Source organism: Pleurodeles waltl, chromosome 7 (assembly GCF_031143425.1).
Source record: "Pleurodeles waltl isolate 20211129_DDA chromosome 7, aPleWal1.hap1.20221129, whole genome shotgun sequence".
Classification (NCBI taxonomy): domain Eukaryota; kingdom Metazoa; phylum Chordata; class Amphibia; order Caudata; family Salamandridae; genus Pleurodeles; species Pleurodeles waltl.
Window position 1 is genome coordinate 564606953 of NC_090446.1, and position 16679 is coordinate 564623631.

The 16679-nt window shown below is 46.3% G+C and overlaps 1 protein-coding gene across 1 annotated transcript in view; it reads left to right on the forward strand.

Annotated features, from left to right (window-relative positions):
- Nucleotides 1–6460: 6460 nt before the first annotated feature.
- The window catches only part of HCFC1R1 (host cell factor C1 regulator 1), a 67182-nt gene continuing 56963 nt past the window's right edge, over nt 6461–16679 (forward strand). Inside the window, exon 1 of the mRNA XM_069244326.1 lies at nt 6461–6580. The gene's annotated coding sequence lies outside the window, so the exon portion shown is untranslated. The remainder of the gene's footprint in view (nt 6581–16679) is intronic.

Here is a 16679-nt window from a genome sequence, read left to right on the forward strand (position 1 = left end):
TCTTAAAATTGGCTGAAGGGAAAACTATCTTTCGAGAAATTGGTGTCTCACTAACCTCAATTAGTGGACTGATGGTTTAAATGCTTTTGTGCCACCCAAACTAGATTAACTTTTGTGCATTTTTTTAGATTCTCTCTTCATCCTATCCTTGTTCCAATCAACCAATCAGTACTGAGGAACACAACCATAGATTTGTACCACATTTGGTGAGGTCGAAACACTTCAGCACAAAGAGGTAAGAAATTTCAGCACAAAGAAGTTGAATTGAATTGATTCAACCAATAAGGCACTATTAAAATTAAAAGGATGACTACTTCAGCACAACACGTCCTGTGCCTTCACCTCCCTCTAGGACATTATTATACATATATAGTGAAAAGACTTTGTCTATAATAAAGGACAGAATGATTGACACACTACTAATTGACTTTTGGAGCAATCAAGAGCTCTCTCTTTTTTTTAAACACACGATACATGTTGATGGCGTATGCTTAGATGATTTGATATTGCTTGAATGGGTATACATGAAACAAAGAGGTGATTAGTCACTAAACAAAAAAACGAAGACAATCATGAGTTGTGTTGCGATCAATAGTGGTGAAATCATGAGTAAAGCTTGAGTACAATTAATCACCAGCAACTTCATAGAACAACTTGCATTTTAATGGTGTTGAAATGCACATCCATAGCACTCCCGTACAGGAGCAGAAGGAGCAGACATTTTGTTCAGTGAGGAAAAATTGCTGACCTCAGTGAGGAACAGATGGCAGCAGTAGTTAGCAGGGTTCATAGTGGCAGGCAAGCAAGCCTAGGCCTTGACAGCAGGACCAGCCTGGCAAGGCCACTGCCAACCAGGGCCTTGGGTGTGACGATGACACTACATGGCACTGTGGCCAGCCTGCACAAGGATTACTCTGGCCTGTTTCCCCTGCATTTAAATGTCCCCCAGTTACCATGTTCCTTTGCAGATACAGTCCCTTTAGGTAATTCATCCAGCACCTCATTAACAGTGGCTGCATAAGTTCTGGCCTTCCCTCTATGTTCTCGATCTCTGTATAAATTAAACCCATTGCCTTTGTTAAAAAATGAGTTATTGAGACACTTAAAAATGTATTCTTCCCATTTGGACTGATGGTTAGTTTCCTCGTGCCCATTCTGCTTAATGTTCCTTCTTGGTTTATGAATTAGAGCAAAGTAGATATTCCGGGTGGCCTGGTCTACTTCGGTCTCTGATGGGCTGTCTTTGCCCGGCCACATCCCAGGCGTGTCCGACGCTGCTTGCCCTACTACCTCTGCTCCTCTCCTCCACCTGTGGCAGGCGGTTATAAGCTTTGTTGTTCTCAGGGGGGACACCGACAATCATGTGAATATCCCACATTGTGGGAGCTAGGATCGGCTCATGTAGTGCTGCAGGCCCAACTTCCACTACTCTTCTTTTCCACCTATGGAATGGGGGTTATGGGCTTTGTAGTCTTAGGCCCCTGGATGCCAATAATTATGTGAATATCCCGTGCTGTGGGATTGATGGTCGAGCTGTTTGGTGCTGCTGGTCCCACCACTTCTGGTCCTCTCCTGCATCTGTGGCAGGGGGTTATGCACCTTGTAGTACCTATGCGCAAAGTGTATGGTAAGTTAAGAAGTGCCCTGGAGGTATGCTAAATTGCTCCGTGAGGTCCTCGAGGGTAAGGAGGGAGCCCTCAGCAAAGAGGTCATCCAGCGTCTCGACCCCCAGGGAGTGCCAGTGTTTAAATTTGGCAAGGGTAATAGTCTTATCCGCTTGTAATATACTAAGAAGCTGAATGGCTGGTGTGTCTTGAAGGGTCTGCTTTGTGACACCAAGAGCTCTACGAAAACATACGAATGCAACCTGGGTTAGCCAAGTCTGACAGCAATTGTTGCAACCCAGCCCGGCAGACGTATAGAAGTATTTCAGGTAACGCGTTAGATGGCAGTGCTATTGTGGGGTTGCCTAGGTTAAGGTAGGCGAACCACTGGCATAGCCACCGGAGCTGGAAGGCAAAATAACAGTGTTCAAAGTTAGGTGCCGCTAGGCCCTGCCAGGTGTGTGCCAAAGCTTTGCTGGGGCTACTCTGCGTCTTCCCTTCCTTCATATCAATTTGCCTAGTAGTGCATCCATGGAGTGGAAGAATGTAGTAGATAGGTGGAGAGTAAGTTGGTAAAACAGTAAAGCAAGCGGAATGCATATTCATCTTCAAGCGAACAATCCTGCCCACTATGGAGAGCGGCAGAATATGCCAGAATGCCATCTGGCCCTAAAGCACTGAGAAGGCTCTTGTTATGTTCCAGTCAATCAGATCGCTATCGGATTAGCATATATAGATTGCTAGGTTTTTAAATGTGTGGCACCGCCAGCTAAGAGTGGTCCCCTCAATTATTTGCCGCGTCTCAACATTCTAGGTTTTTTAGGAAACATACTCTGCCAGTTAACCCGTAGGCCAGACACTTCGTGGAACTCGTGAAGGGAGACTGCCGTATCCTGATTTCCAACTCCCACATTCCTAAGGTACTGAAGCAGGTTGTCCGCACACAAGGGTACAGCGTGTACTCTGTCTCCAAGAGGGATTCCCCTCTCTGGCCCCGCATCGCAGCCGGAAAGCAAGGGAATCAATTGCCTAGGCAAAGATGAGGGGGGAGAGAAGGGGCACCTGTTTGGTGCTGCTACGTATGAGAACAGGATGTGATATATGGTGGCATGTGGCTAAGGATATATATACAGGAGTTGAATAACAGTCACTATGAGACTCCCAAATCCCGTGCAGCGGAGCACCTCCAACAGATAACTCCAGCTCAGGGAGTCAAAGGCCTTCTCCAGGTCCTGCTCCAAGCAGGCTGCTTTGGGATGATGTGTAATGGCAAATTCCATTATTCGAAAGAGCTGATGTAAGTTTAAGGACGTACTATGGCCTGTTTTGGGATGAATCAGGAGGGGCAGCAGAGGCAGCAATCAGTCTGCTACCTTGCTCAGGGTCTTATAATCCGTGTTTAATATTGCTAACAGTCGGTAGGAGAACAACTCCATGGTTTGTCTTCCAGGTTTGGGAATGGATAACAGTAATGCCTCATGCAGAGAGGAACGCAACTGTCCCTCTTCAAGCACTGCGCTATATAAAGCTTCAGGTTTCAAGGCTAAAACATCAATGTAAGAGCAGTAAAACTCAAGAGGGACGACATCAGGTCCAATGCGAATAGTTTCTTTGCAGCCCATTCACTTAAAGTAGGTTTGTCACCCTACTCTCTAAGTCAGACAGAGCAACGCTGTTAAACAGAGTAGCCTTCATCCCCTACAGCGGCATATGTGCACAGCCACCATCCTAGTTAGCAGGGAAGCAACCCTAGGATGCTGTCCCCTCAATGTTGTGTGGCATGGTCAGGTGTATATAACCTAAAAATACTTGAACAACAAAGTATTGACCTGATACAACAGTAAGCCACGTTCTCCAGAAATTTCAAATGGGGTATTCTGAACCTTATCCTACAAAATGTATATTTGTACTGTTATTTCAAGCGTCAATAAAAAAAAGCCCACCCTTGACTAACCACGTTTCTGCAGTCTTGATTTCCCATATTTTATTAGCGTCTGCCACGTGTCTGTCGGGGTCAGAATGGGAAGACAGGCAGTCTGGCATTTGGGGATGCGCCGGTACCTGAGGCTAACATGTGAGGCATTTTTTTAGGTCCTCTGCTTCATTCCTCCCCGGACAGGCCATTGCACCAAAGCTGTGGTGAAGGAGGGGGTGAGTCTGAGAATCAGCCTCGCTGGGGACCAGGTGTTGCTCTGGCTGTTGGGCTATTCTCACCTTGCCCCACCCCCGTGGGGACAGCGCGGCCCAGAAGCAGTATCTTTCCCCTGACACTTCCCCTGACAGGCCATCACATTCAGGCAACGGGGGTCAGTGGAGGGTGGGAGTATGCTGTGGCTTCGCTGGAGGGGAGTGCACGTGATTTTGTGTCCATGGACCATCTACACCCCAGCTCCTCCTGGAGCAGCAGCAACGGTATGCTTTTTCTTGACCCCTCCCCTGCCAGGTGATCGCCCTGAGGCTGTGGTGGGCTGGGGAGGGGCTGAGTAAGAGAATCGACCTGGGCCTCGCCGGGGCCAGGTGTTGCCGCCTTGGCCCCAGTGTCCCCAGTGACAGAGAGGGATCTTGACAAGGGGGCTTCGCTTTGAGGCCACCTTACCCAGGGAAAACAATAGAGAAGATGTCGTGTTGGGGATAAAGCTATTAACTTTGAGATCAGTGAACCAAGTTCAAGTCCCGGTGGTGGCACAAAGGCTTGTAATTCTGGGCAAATCAGTTAATCTTTCAAGGCCTCTAGAAAAAATAAATTTGGTTTTGTGTGGTGTAGCTGGTGCTCAAGTAAATCGCTGCAGTTTCCGTGGGGCAAGTTCACCCTGTATAAAACTGCCAAAATAAACTAAAAAGGTAATTTGCTTGTTTTAAGATTCTGAAAGGGGCCTGCACGACAATTAAGGAGGACTCTTTAAATACAAACACCCATATTATTTTTTAACATGGCTTTTCTGCTTTTGTTCAGTTTAACTATCTGTCAAGGATCAATAAGGCAACATTTTAAATTACTTTTGTTTAAAATACATCCTGATCAATGGATAAAATACCAACTTTGGGCAATTTAAAAATGGTCAGGTGACATCCCTAGCCACATCAGATTATGTGGCCCTCGGACTGTTTTATTTCACCTCGCCTGCCTGGACAAAATATAGTGCTTCTAGTTTTCACCAATGTTACTGCTTCTATAGACTTCAAAATGTTTGTTACAAAAAAATTCCTCTAAACAAGCATTGGCAAAGTTAATAGGTCACGTCCATGGGCGAGCTATTGGCTTTGGCCATCGAATGGGGGTGGATAATCGGATGATTTTAAAAAGCAAAATATAGCAGCCAGCGCTGGGCGCATATAGACCTTTTTAGATCAAGATTGCAGACATGGGGGATGCTGAGAGGAGGAGAAGAACGAGGAATGGGATGAGAAGAAACAGGGAGGGAGTGGGGATTTAAAAAAAAAAAGACAGGACGGGTGGGATAGAATAAACAGGGACGGGAGAGAGGGAAGCAGAAACAGGAAGGGGGTGGGGATAAGTGATAAACTATGCAGCACCAACATTAACCACACCATAGTTCAGAATTAGTACCTGAATTCCAGCCAAGCAGCAGATGGCCAGTGGAAGAGCACTAATCAAAGCTAATTATTCTGTACTTGGTCCATGCACCACTGTAAGAAAAGAAAGTGACACTTGGCAAGTGCTGCCCAATAAGAAGGCAGCAAAGAAAAGGGACAATGATGTAAACGAATGGTAAGCTATGGGAGGGATACAAGATCATTACTGAACACAACAGCTTTGCAAGCGACAGTACATGTATTGGAGCAAGTTGATGGCTCGACCTGAAAATTAGTCTGAGACAAACCAAATAGTGTTTCATGAAATGGCACGATCTAGGAATGTGGGACATCTTTTTTAGGAGTACCCGGGCCTTTTTGTGATCTCAGTCTGACGACCCTAGTGTCTGTTTAAAGCTATCTAGTTTAACCTCTCCTTTATTTTGCGTTTAACTCTATTTAATACCAACAACGCTCCCCTGACACTCCCACTATATGTCATGTGTTTTTAGACGCAGACTTGCTAGGGACTTGTTAATGTCTTTTAACTGTGATATTTACTGTCCTCACTTTACAAAATGCTCCAATGATGACATTCAATTTATTCCGGTAGTCCAGGGGTCTTCAAACTGGGGTGGGGGCTCCGCTAGGGGGGGCTCCAAATGATCCCAGTTTGGGCGCCAGGCTCTGGTCAAAATAAGCATCATGCTGATAACAGGGCTTTGCTTAACCTGAAAAAATGAACAGCAGTAAATCGCTGTTTAATGGGCCATTGCGAATATGTTTTGTCATTTATATCCAAGCTGGGAGTGTGTGTCAAAAGAGAAGAGACTCCAAATACTCTTTAAAAGCCCCGCCCTACCCCTAATAATCACACTGAACACTTTTAAACGTAAGTCCCGCCTGTCCACAACAGTATGTTTAGTATAATGTATTTGATTGCATTTTTAAAAGGGTATCATAACTTAACTGTAATTTTTAAATACGTCTAGATATATTTATACTCTGCCAATTTATTAGACTAATTGTGAAAAATTCCGTTGGGGGGGGTGATTTTTTTTTTTTCTACTGGGGGGGTGCGCGGCATAAAACAATTTGAAGACCATTGCGTAGTCTTTCTTTTATACTAAATGTTTTTTTTTTTTTTTTTGTTACTGGCTTTTTAGCGCGGTTGTTTCAGAAATTGCATCTTGGGAAATGTAGTTTTTCCCATTTAAAGCTCCCCAGTGACGAGTGCACGCGCATTATCGAGTTTAATGTGCCGCGCGTGCGTAGTGGGGGACACAACGGGTCGCAATGTGTAGTGCGGGGCCCGCTGCGCATGCGCGCCTGACTGTGGCCTGTGTAACACTGGAGCTTCGGACTGGATTTGTGTTGCTTTCCGTATCAGAAAGCGAGGAAGTTCAGCGCTACCTACCTCGAAGGCTCTCTTGTTGTGCCAGGTGAGAGCCCGGACTTTGAGGATGGAGAGGACAGTGGGGGCAAGATTAAATGGATTAAAAGGAGGAGAGTGAATGGCAAGGAAGAACCGATGAGATAACTGTGGTATAAAACAACGAGGAGAGATTCAGACAGGAGCGAGGGACGGGGACATAGGGCGCTTGTCAGTAGGGTGTGAAGCTGCAGATGGTGTTAGCCTGGCAGTGATGACTGGAATATCAGGAGAGGAATATGGAAGGAGAAATGTAGAGAAAAGCTGGTTGTACACAGGGATCTCCAATCTTTTCATTAATAAGAGCTATGTTCAGTGAAAACAATGACGATCTATTATTATCTGTGTTGTACACATCATGCAAGGTTGCATTAGTGGTCACCCTCTATGCAGGATTACCAGCCATGCTCGCTTCGTTTCAGGATTGCCAGCAGTAATGTAAAAAAGGCTTTGCAAATTTGGAATGCCTCTACAAGAGAATACAGAATAGCCTCAGCTGCAGTGCCCCTGGCACCAAGGTAACAATATTACTGATACGCCTCCAATCCTGTATTATTTTAATTCAAATATTAGTAGGTGGTATCGTAGGCTTTCTAGTCTATTAAACCCGAAACTGTTCATTCTAGAACACAATTAGCAGTGATTTCATAAGTATCGTGGGCTGTGAACTCCACACAGGGTTTTTGCAGCTCTGTAGAGGAGACCAGATGCGTCATAAAAAGAGGGGGCAATAGCTTGGAGAAGTTTAGGTGAAAAATAAATAGTAAAGGAATTAGAGTGGAAGAGCTATGACAATTTCGTGGTCATTTAGGCAACTTTCCTTTGCGTTGTGGCACTTTGTTGGAAAGTACCATCTTGCCTGGCATGTTACCCCCATATTTCACTGTATATATGTTGTATGTGTCACTGGGACCCTGCCAGCCAGGGCCCCAGTGCTCATAAGTGTGCCCTGTATGTGTTACCTGTGTTATGACTAACTGTCTCACTGAGGCTCTGCTATCACGAACCTCAGTGGTTATGCTCTCTTATTTTCTTTCCACATTGTTACTAACAGGCTAGTGGCCAATTTCACCAATTTACATTGGCATACTGGAACACCCTTATAATTCCCTAGTATATGGTACTGAGGTACCCAGGGTATTGGGGTTCCAGGAGACCCATATGGGCTGCAGCATTTCTTGTGCCACCCATAGGGAGATCTGACAATTCTTACACAGGCCTGCCAGTGCAGCCTGAGTGAATTAACATACACGTTATTTCACAGCCATTTACTACTGCACTTAAGTAACTTATAAGTCACCTATATGTCTAACCTTTACCTGGTAAAGGTTGAGTGCTAAGTTACTTAGTGTGTGGGCACCCTGGCACTAGCCAAGGTGCTCCCACATTGTTCAGGGCAAATTCCCCGGACTTTGTGAGTGTGGGGACACCATTACACGCGTGCACTATACATATGTCACGACATATGTATAGCGTCACAATGGTAACTCCGAACATGGCCATGTAACATGTCTATGATCATGGAATGGTCAACCCCAATGCCATTCTGGCATTGGGGAGACAATTCCATGATCCACCGAGTCTCTAGCTCAGACCCGGGTACTGCCAAACTACCTTTCCCGGGGTTTCACTGCAGCTGCTGCTGCTGCCAACCCCTCAGACAGGTTTCTGCCCTCCTGGGGTCCAGCCAGGCTTGGCCCAGGAAGGCAGAACAAAGGACTTCCTCAGAGAGAGGGTGTTACACCCTCTCCCTTTGGAAAAAGGTGTCAGGGCTGGGGAGGAGTAGCCTCCCCCAGCCTCTGGAAATGCTTTGATGGGCACAGATGGTGCAGATCTCTGCATAAGCCAGTCTACACCGGTTCAGGGATCCCCCAGCCCTGCTCTGGCACAAAACCGGACAAAGGAAAGGGGAGTGACCACTCCCCTGACCTGCACCTCCCCTGGGAGGTGCCCAGAGCTCCTCCAGTGTGCTCCAGACCTCTGCCATCTTGGAAACAGAGGTGCTGCTGGCACACTGGACTGCTCTGAGTGGCCAGTGCCAGCAGGTGACGTCAGAGACTCCTTCTGATAGGCTCCTTCAGGTGTTGCTAGCCTATCCTCTCTCCTAAGTAGCCAAACCTCCTTTTCTGGCTATTTAGGGTCTCTGCTTTGGGGAATTCTTCAGATAATGAATGCAAGAGCTCATCAGAGTTCCTCTGCATCTCTCTCTTCACCTTCTGCCAAGGAATCGACTGCTGACCGCGCTGGAAGCCTGCAAAACTGCAACAAAGTAGCAAAGACGACTACTGCGACCTTGTAACGCTGATCCTGCCGCCTTCTCAACTGTTTTCCTGGTGGTGCATGCTGTGGGGGTAGTCTGCCTCCTCTCTGCACTAGAAGCTCCGAAGAAATCTCCAGTGGGTCGACGGAATCTTCCCCCTGCAACCGCAGGCACCAAAGAACTGCATCACCGGTCCTCTGGGTCTCCTCTCAGCACGACGAGCGAGATCCCTTGAACTCAGCAACTCTGTCCAAGTGGCTCCCACAGTCCAGTGACTCTTCAGTCCAAGTTTGGTGGAGGTAAGTCCTTGCCTCCCCACGCTAGACTGCATTGCTGGGAACCGCATGTTTTGCAGCTGCTCCGGCTCCTGTGCACTCTTCCAGGATTCCCTTTGTGCACAGCCAAGCCTGGGGCCCCGGCACTCTAACCTGCAGTGCACGACCTCCTGAGTTGTCCTCCGGCGTCGTGGGACCCTCTTTTGTGACTTCGGGTGAGCTCCGGTTGACTCCACTTCGTAGTGCCTGTTCCGGCACTTCTGCGGGTGCTGCTTGCTTCTGAGTGGGCTCTTTGTCTTGCTGGACGCCCCCTCTGTCCCCTCACGCAATTGGCGACATCCTGGTCCCTCCTGGGCCACAGCAGCATCCAAAAACCCTAACCGCGACCCTTGCAGCTAGCAAGGCTTGTTTGCGGTCTTTCTGCACGGAAACACCTCTGCACGACTCTTCACGACGTGGGACATCCATCCTCCAAAGGGGAAGTTTCTAGCCCTTGTCGTTCTTGCAGAATCCACAGCTTCTACCATCCGGTGGCAGCTTCTTTGCACCCACAGCTGGCATTTCCTGGCCATCTGCCCACTCCCGACTTGATCGTGACTTTTGGACTTGGTCCCCTTGTTCCACAGGTACTCTCGTCAGGAAATCCATTGTTGTTGCATTGCTGGTGTTGGTCTTCCTTGCAGAATTCCCCTATCACGACTTCTGTGCTCTTGGGGGAACTTAGGTGCACTTTGCACCCACTTTTCAGGGTCTTGGGGTGGGCTATTTTTCTAACCCTCACTGTTTTCTTACAGTCCCAGCGACCCTCTACAAGGTCACATAGGTTTGGGGTCCATTCGTGGTTCGCATTTCACTTCTAGAGTATATGGTTTGTGTTGCCCCTATCTCTATGTGCCCCCATTGCATTCTATTGTGACTATACATTGTTTGCACTGTTTTCTATTGCTATTACTGCATATTTTGGTATTGTGTACATATATCTTGTGTATATTTGCTATCCTCATACTGAGGGTACTCACTGAGATACTTTTGGCATATTGTCATAAAAATAAAGTACCTTTATTTTTAGTATATCTGTGTATTGTGTTTTCTTATGATATTGTGCATGTGACACTAGTGGTATAGTAGGAGCTTTACACGTCTCCTAGTTCAGCCTAAGCTGCTCTGCTAAACTACCTTTTCTATCAGCCTAAGCTGCTAGACACCCCTCTACACTAATAAGGGATACCTGGACCTGGTGCAAGGTGTAAGTACCTCTTGGTACCCACTACAAGCCAGGCCAGCCTCCTACACACTTGTCCTGAATTTACAACAGGATTAGCGGAGCTGTAGTTCTGTGACACTTGACAGCTCAATATTGATGGAAGAGGGCTGTGTAAGAGGTTGGTGGGGAGTCAGTTAACAATCATTTGTGTAGTGGTAGCTTTTGCTGATTATTTGTTCCTTAGCACTTTGTGCAGATATAGGTTTATGGTAGTGTTTTTTTATCTAGTAGATTTTCATCACTGTGTGTTGGTTTGGAGACTGTGGATTAACCCCTGAGAGGTCTTCCATATGGGGCTGTGTTTTTGACAGCAGAACTGTGTAAATGTTGAATGTGTAGTTGGTTTTCTCTGGATGACGATTCACAGTAAGGGGGTGGCGGGCGTTGTGTTGAAGTAAAGTCCTAAACTATGTCAATTATGGCAGAGGTGTTGTGTAAGACCGTCTACGTTGTGCTGTCTCAAACGACTTAGGGGGTTGTGTGTCTCAGTCTTTCTAGTGCATTGTTAGCAATTTTCCTCTTCTCATTTGAATCCGTATTGTCAATCTGGGGCTTCCATTGCAGAGAGGGACAGTTCTCCATATTACATACAAAATGTTTTTTTCTAGCTCAAATATATGAAAAGTTAATTAAAAGAATCCGACATTGTGCTGAACAGCAGCAGAACCTTTCCAAATGTTAACTGGTCACCTTTCAGTTTCTGATTCCTGTCTTCCGTTGCTGATTTAAATATGTGACCATTTTACCCAGACATTATTAATCTATTACATCTTTTTCTTTGCTGCATAATCTTGCCTTTCCGTCATTTTTGGTCTTCCTTTGCTGCATAACTCCTGATGCCATGGGATTTGAAAGAATGAAGCAGGAAACCAGATAGATAAAACGCGGAGTAGGGGGTTGTGGCGAGGCGGTTGTGGAAAAATGGGAGACTAGACCAGCACTTGAATACTTAAAGGGTGTAAGATAAAAGTGCATTGAAGGAAATAGATGCAAGAGGGTGAAGGTGGAATGAGGAAGATGGAATTAGAAAGCAGAAATGAGGAAAACCGACAAAGGCATAGAGAAAAATAGGTGGCTGAGAAAAAAAAGGTGATAAGAGGGCAGTTCAGTGGAGAAAGTGGATATGGGGGTGTGTTGTATTGAGGAAAGTAAAATGGGGAAGGATAAGAACATTGGAGGATGATTGAAGAGGAGAAAATAAGACACTTCCACAGAGTCCGAATGGGTCAAAATTGGTGGAGGAGAGGAGTGAAAGGATGTTAGAGGGAAAAGATAATTGAAATATAATAAAAACAATAAATAAGAGGAAGGTAGAGAAAATGGAGATCCATGGAGAAGAATAGAGGAGGGCGAGCTGCAGAGGGAGAATGATAATTAGAAGGCTATTGAGGTGGTCAGGGTGAAAAGAAGTGTTGCATAGTATATACGCATTTTGTATTCTAGAATTCTTAATACCAATTAATCTGTGTGACGTTTTCTAGAACTACTTGCATAATTTGCATAATTTTGTGTGCTTTTCAATGTGTGTTTATTTTTCTGACAGGCAGCAGGGTAAGGTATCCTGTTTTGTATGCAGTGTTTTGCAGGCACGTACTTTGCTCCACTCCTTGTTTATCTTGCAGGTTGGCAGTAAAAAAAGTTGATCAAAAGGGTAGTGCAACAAAAAATATAAAATCATACTTCAAAAACGTAGAAGGAAATAATGAGCAGATGCATAGTTAGGTACAGGTCTCGGGTTAAGTTTGTTATATTTAGATATTTGGGGCTAGGGTTAAGTATGGTTTGATGGATAATGTGAACGGTTTAGGTTGCAAGTTAGGGATAGTTTTGAGGAAATTTGTATCTTTACTACCATGGTCGAAACAGCAACTTCCCAATATATCATGTCCTTTACATCGACCCCTAAAGTTAAAGTGAAGTTGTTTGCAAATCTTCACTTATGTTGGCAATATTTTGGTCATGATCTATCTTTTTGGGGGCAATTTGACTTACAAAAAAGGATTGCATTAGAATTTGGAGTAAGAGATTGTCTTATGGCTAGGTTAATTTAAGGGACTGGATTATGGTTAGAGTAAAGGGATGGTGTAGGGTACAATGTTATGGTTCTATTGTTCTGCTTTGCTTCAAACTCAAAAATATGAACATGAGCATTTAACTTAAATGAAGTAAAACACATGTAAATGCAAAAATACAGCAGTTAAACAATGTCAGGTATAAAAAGTACAATGCATCAACAATGAATATGCCCTGCACCGATGCGTATTCCAGAGGCAGAGGAGCAGAACTTTTCCATAGTGAAAACATTTAAACCATTCTCAGGCTGAGAGTCTCTTATCATATCTACGTCCACATCCCCCATGTTATGTCCCTGCACAGTGCAACCCGGTGCTGGTGAGAGGAAACCAAAACGCTTTCAGTGTAGAAAACAAGCTTTGTAGAAAAAGACCTGCGCCACCGATTTGACGGCATCTTAAGCAAAGCACAGAATGGAGTCAATGATCAAGATGGAGCTGGTGGTTAAATATAGATAGCATTACAGCACAGATTAGCTCTAGGATGAGAGATTGGGTCAGAGGGGCAGAGTCAACTGCAGAAGAGTTAGCAGTTCTACTGTGGGGTTCCCTACCAGCTCGCTGTAACAGGTTTTAATTCTGTTGAAACTGCATCACATTTTGCAAGCCCAAGAGAGTGACTGCAGGTGCTTTTGTCCTGGACCCCAACAGGCAGCACAAACGCAATTAAAGCCCACGCCACACATTATTAAACATCATAATTGTCTATGTGGGAAGTAAATCTATGGCCCCAAACAAAGATGGTGACTGTTACAGAACATAGAGTAGAGCTAGTATAATTACAGAGCGGATGGGGCAGAAAGGTTCCCCTCTTCTTTGGCTGCTGTTTTGCCGGCGCTGAATGGGCCTCTTTCCATAGAGCTGCCCAGACTTGGATTAGCCTCTCTCCAACAGTGACAAAAGAACCGTGCAGCATCACATCCACACAAGGACAGACATGTCTGGCAATTCAGGCATTTTGCTGGAAAACGTAACCAGGGACTGCTCTCTTCCACTCCCGTTTACTGTACAGTATTCACATATCTGGAAACATGGAACACCCCCAGCCCCCCACAAATAAACTACTGTGCAACTCTTTTTGATGGTTAAACTATGTGAGGTAAGTAGTAGAGCAGTGAAGACTTGACACAGGAACAAAAGAATGCCTGTTAATCAGGAGGAAGAGCTAGCTGACTAGGCTCCCAGTCACTGGCCCATTTGAATGCAACTATCATCCCCAGTTAAGTGTGGTGGACATTAGAAGCTTTGTAAAAAATAAGAGGGCCTAAGTAACAAGGACATGCGTGTGGGACTACTGTGATGCCCCAAAGGAGTATCTGAACTGTATGAGCAGGCTGTAGTGTGTGTGTGTGTGTGTGTGTATATGTCATGCTTGGTTCAAATTGCAGTGCAAGGCTGAGGTTGGTTGAATCCTTTTGGCATGGGTACAGAACAGTAACAATATAACTGCAGAATACTCAGTAGACCACGACAACTCCAGCAACATATGTGTACCCACAGTACAACACAGGCTTTGTGACACGAACCTTGACTGCTTAAAACCACTAATTTCACTTAATGTCAAGCCACTGGAAACACCCCTGACACTAACCTCACCCTTAGGGAACAAAAAATATGGCCTTGTCCCAACACTTTCTTCTAAAGAAAGTGATTTGTTTCCTCCAGAAAGTGACTTCAGAACTGCCGTTAAATCTCATCTACACTTCCATCTGGATGTTGATTACGCCCTGCTTCAAGGCCTCTCAAACTCCACACTGACACTCCATAAGGATATCCTACACTCCGTAGCATGTCTCTGTAGGAGGCTGGCCTGGCTTGTAGTGGGTACCAGAGGTACTTACACCTTGTGCCAGGTCCAGTTATCCCTTATTAGTGTAGAAGAGGTGTTCCTAGCAGCTTAGACTGATAGAAGGTAGCTATGGCAAAGCAACTTAGGCTGAACTAGGAGACATGTAAAGCTCCTACTATACCACTGGTGTCATATGCACAATATCATAAGAAAACACAATACACAGAGTTACTAAAAATAAAGGTACTTTATTTTTATGACAATATGCCAAAAGTATCTCAGTGAGTACCCTCAGTATGAGGATAAGTTATATACACAAGATATATGTACACAAACCAGAATTAGGTAAGTAATAGCAAGAAAAGTAATGCAAACAGTGTAGAATTACAATAGACTGCAATAGGAGCTCATAGGTATAGGGGCAACACAAACCATAAACTCCAAAAGTGGAATGCGAATCACGAATGGACCCCAAACCTATGTGAGCTTGTAGAGGGTCGCTGGGACTGTAAGAAAACAGTGAGGGTTAGAAAAATAGCCCACCCAAGACCCTGAAAAGTAGGTGTAAAGTGCACCTACTACCCCCAGAGAGCACAGAAGGCGTGATATGGGGATTCTGCAGGAAGAAGAAACACCAGCAATGCTACAACAGTGGATTTTCGGACCTGAGTACCTGTAAGACAAGGGGACCAAGTCCAATAGTCGCAACAGTGTCGAGAGTGGGCAGGAGCCCAGGAAATGCCAGCCGAGGGTGCAAGGAAGCTGCCACCGGTTGGAAGAAGCTTGGAGTTGTGCAAGAAAGAAGAGGACTAGGAACTTCTCCTTTGGAAGACATATGTCCCACGTCGCGATGAAACTTGCAGAGGTGTTCCCACACAGAAAGACCGCAAACAAGCCTTGCTAGCTGCAAGGGTCGGGGTAGAGGTTTTTGGGTGCTGCTGTGGCCCAGGAGGGACCAGGATGTCACCACTTGGAGGAGGAGACAGAGGGGGCGCCCAGCAACTCAGGGAGCTCTCACAGAAGCAGGCAGCACCCGCAAAAGTACCTGAACAGGCACTTAGAAGAAAAGTGAACCGGAGTCCACGCAAAGTCACAAAAGGGGAGTCCCACGACGCCGGAGGACAACTCAGAAGGTTGTGCACTACAGGAAGGAGTGCCGGGGACCCAGGCTTGGCTGTGCACGAAGGAAATCCTGGAAGAGTGCACAGGAGCCGGAGCAGCTGCAAATCACGCGGTACCCAGCAATGCAGTCTAGCGTGGGGAGGCAAGGACTTACCTCCACCAAACTTGGACTGAAGAGTCACTGGACTGTGGGAGTCACTTGGACAGAGTTGTTGAGTTCCACGGACCACGGTCGTCAGGATGAAAGGGGACCCAGAGGACCAGTGTTGCAGTCTTTTGGTGCAAGCGTTAGCAGGGGGAAGATTCCGTCGACCCACAGGAGATTTCTTCGGAGTTTCTGGTGCAGGGTGAAGGCAGGCTACCCCCAGAGCATGCACCACCTGGAAACAGTCGAGAAAGCCAGCAGGATTAGGTGCTACAATGTTGCTGGTAGTCGTATGGCTACTTTGTTGTGGTTTTGCAGGCATCCTGAGCAGTCAGCGGTCGATCCTTTGGTAGAAGGTGAAGAGGGAGATGCAGAGGAACTCTGGTGAGCTCTTGCATTCGTTATCTCACGAATTCCCCAAAGCAGAGACCCTAAATAGCCAGAAAAGGAGGTTTGGCTACCAACAAAGGAGGATTGGCTACCAAGACAGGTAAGAGCCTATCAGAAGGAGTCCCTGACGTCACCTTCTGGCACTGGCCAGTCACAGCAGTTCAGTGTGCCCCCAACACCTCTGTTTCCAAGATGGCAGAGGTCTGGGACACACTGGAGGAGCTCTGGGCACCTCCTCTGGGAGGTGCAGGTTAGGGGAGTGGTCACTCCCCTTTCCTTTGTCCAGTTTCGCGCCAGAGCATGGCTGGGGGATCCCTGAACCGGTGTAGACTGGCTTATGCAGAGATGGGCACCATCTGTGCCCATCAAAGAATTTCCAGAGGCTGGGGGAGGCTACTCCTCCCCAGCCCTTCACACCTATTTCCAAAGGGAGAGGGTGTAACACCCTCTCTCAGAGGAAATCCTTTGTTCTGCCTTCCTGGGCCAGGGCTGCCTGGACCTCAGGGGGGCAGAAACCTGTCTGAGGGGTTGGCAGCAGCAGCAGCTGCAGCGGAGACCCCAAAAAGGCAGTTTGGCAGTACCCGGGTTCTGTGCTAGAGACCCGGGGGATCATGGAATTGTCCCCCAAATACCAGAATGGTATTGGGGTGACAGTTCCATGATCTTAGACATGTTACATGGCCATGTTCGGAGTTACCATTGTGAGGCTATACATAGGTAGTGACCTATGTATAGTGCACGCGTGTAATGGTGTCCCCGCAATCACAAAGTCCGGGGAATTTGCCCTGAACG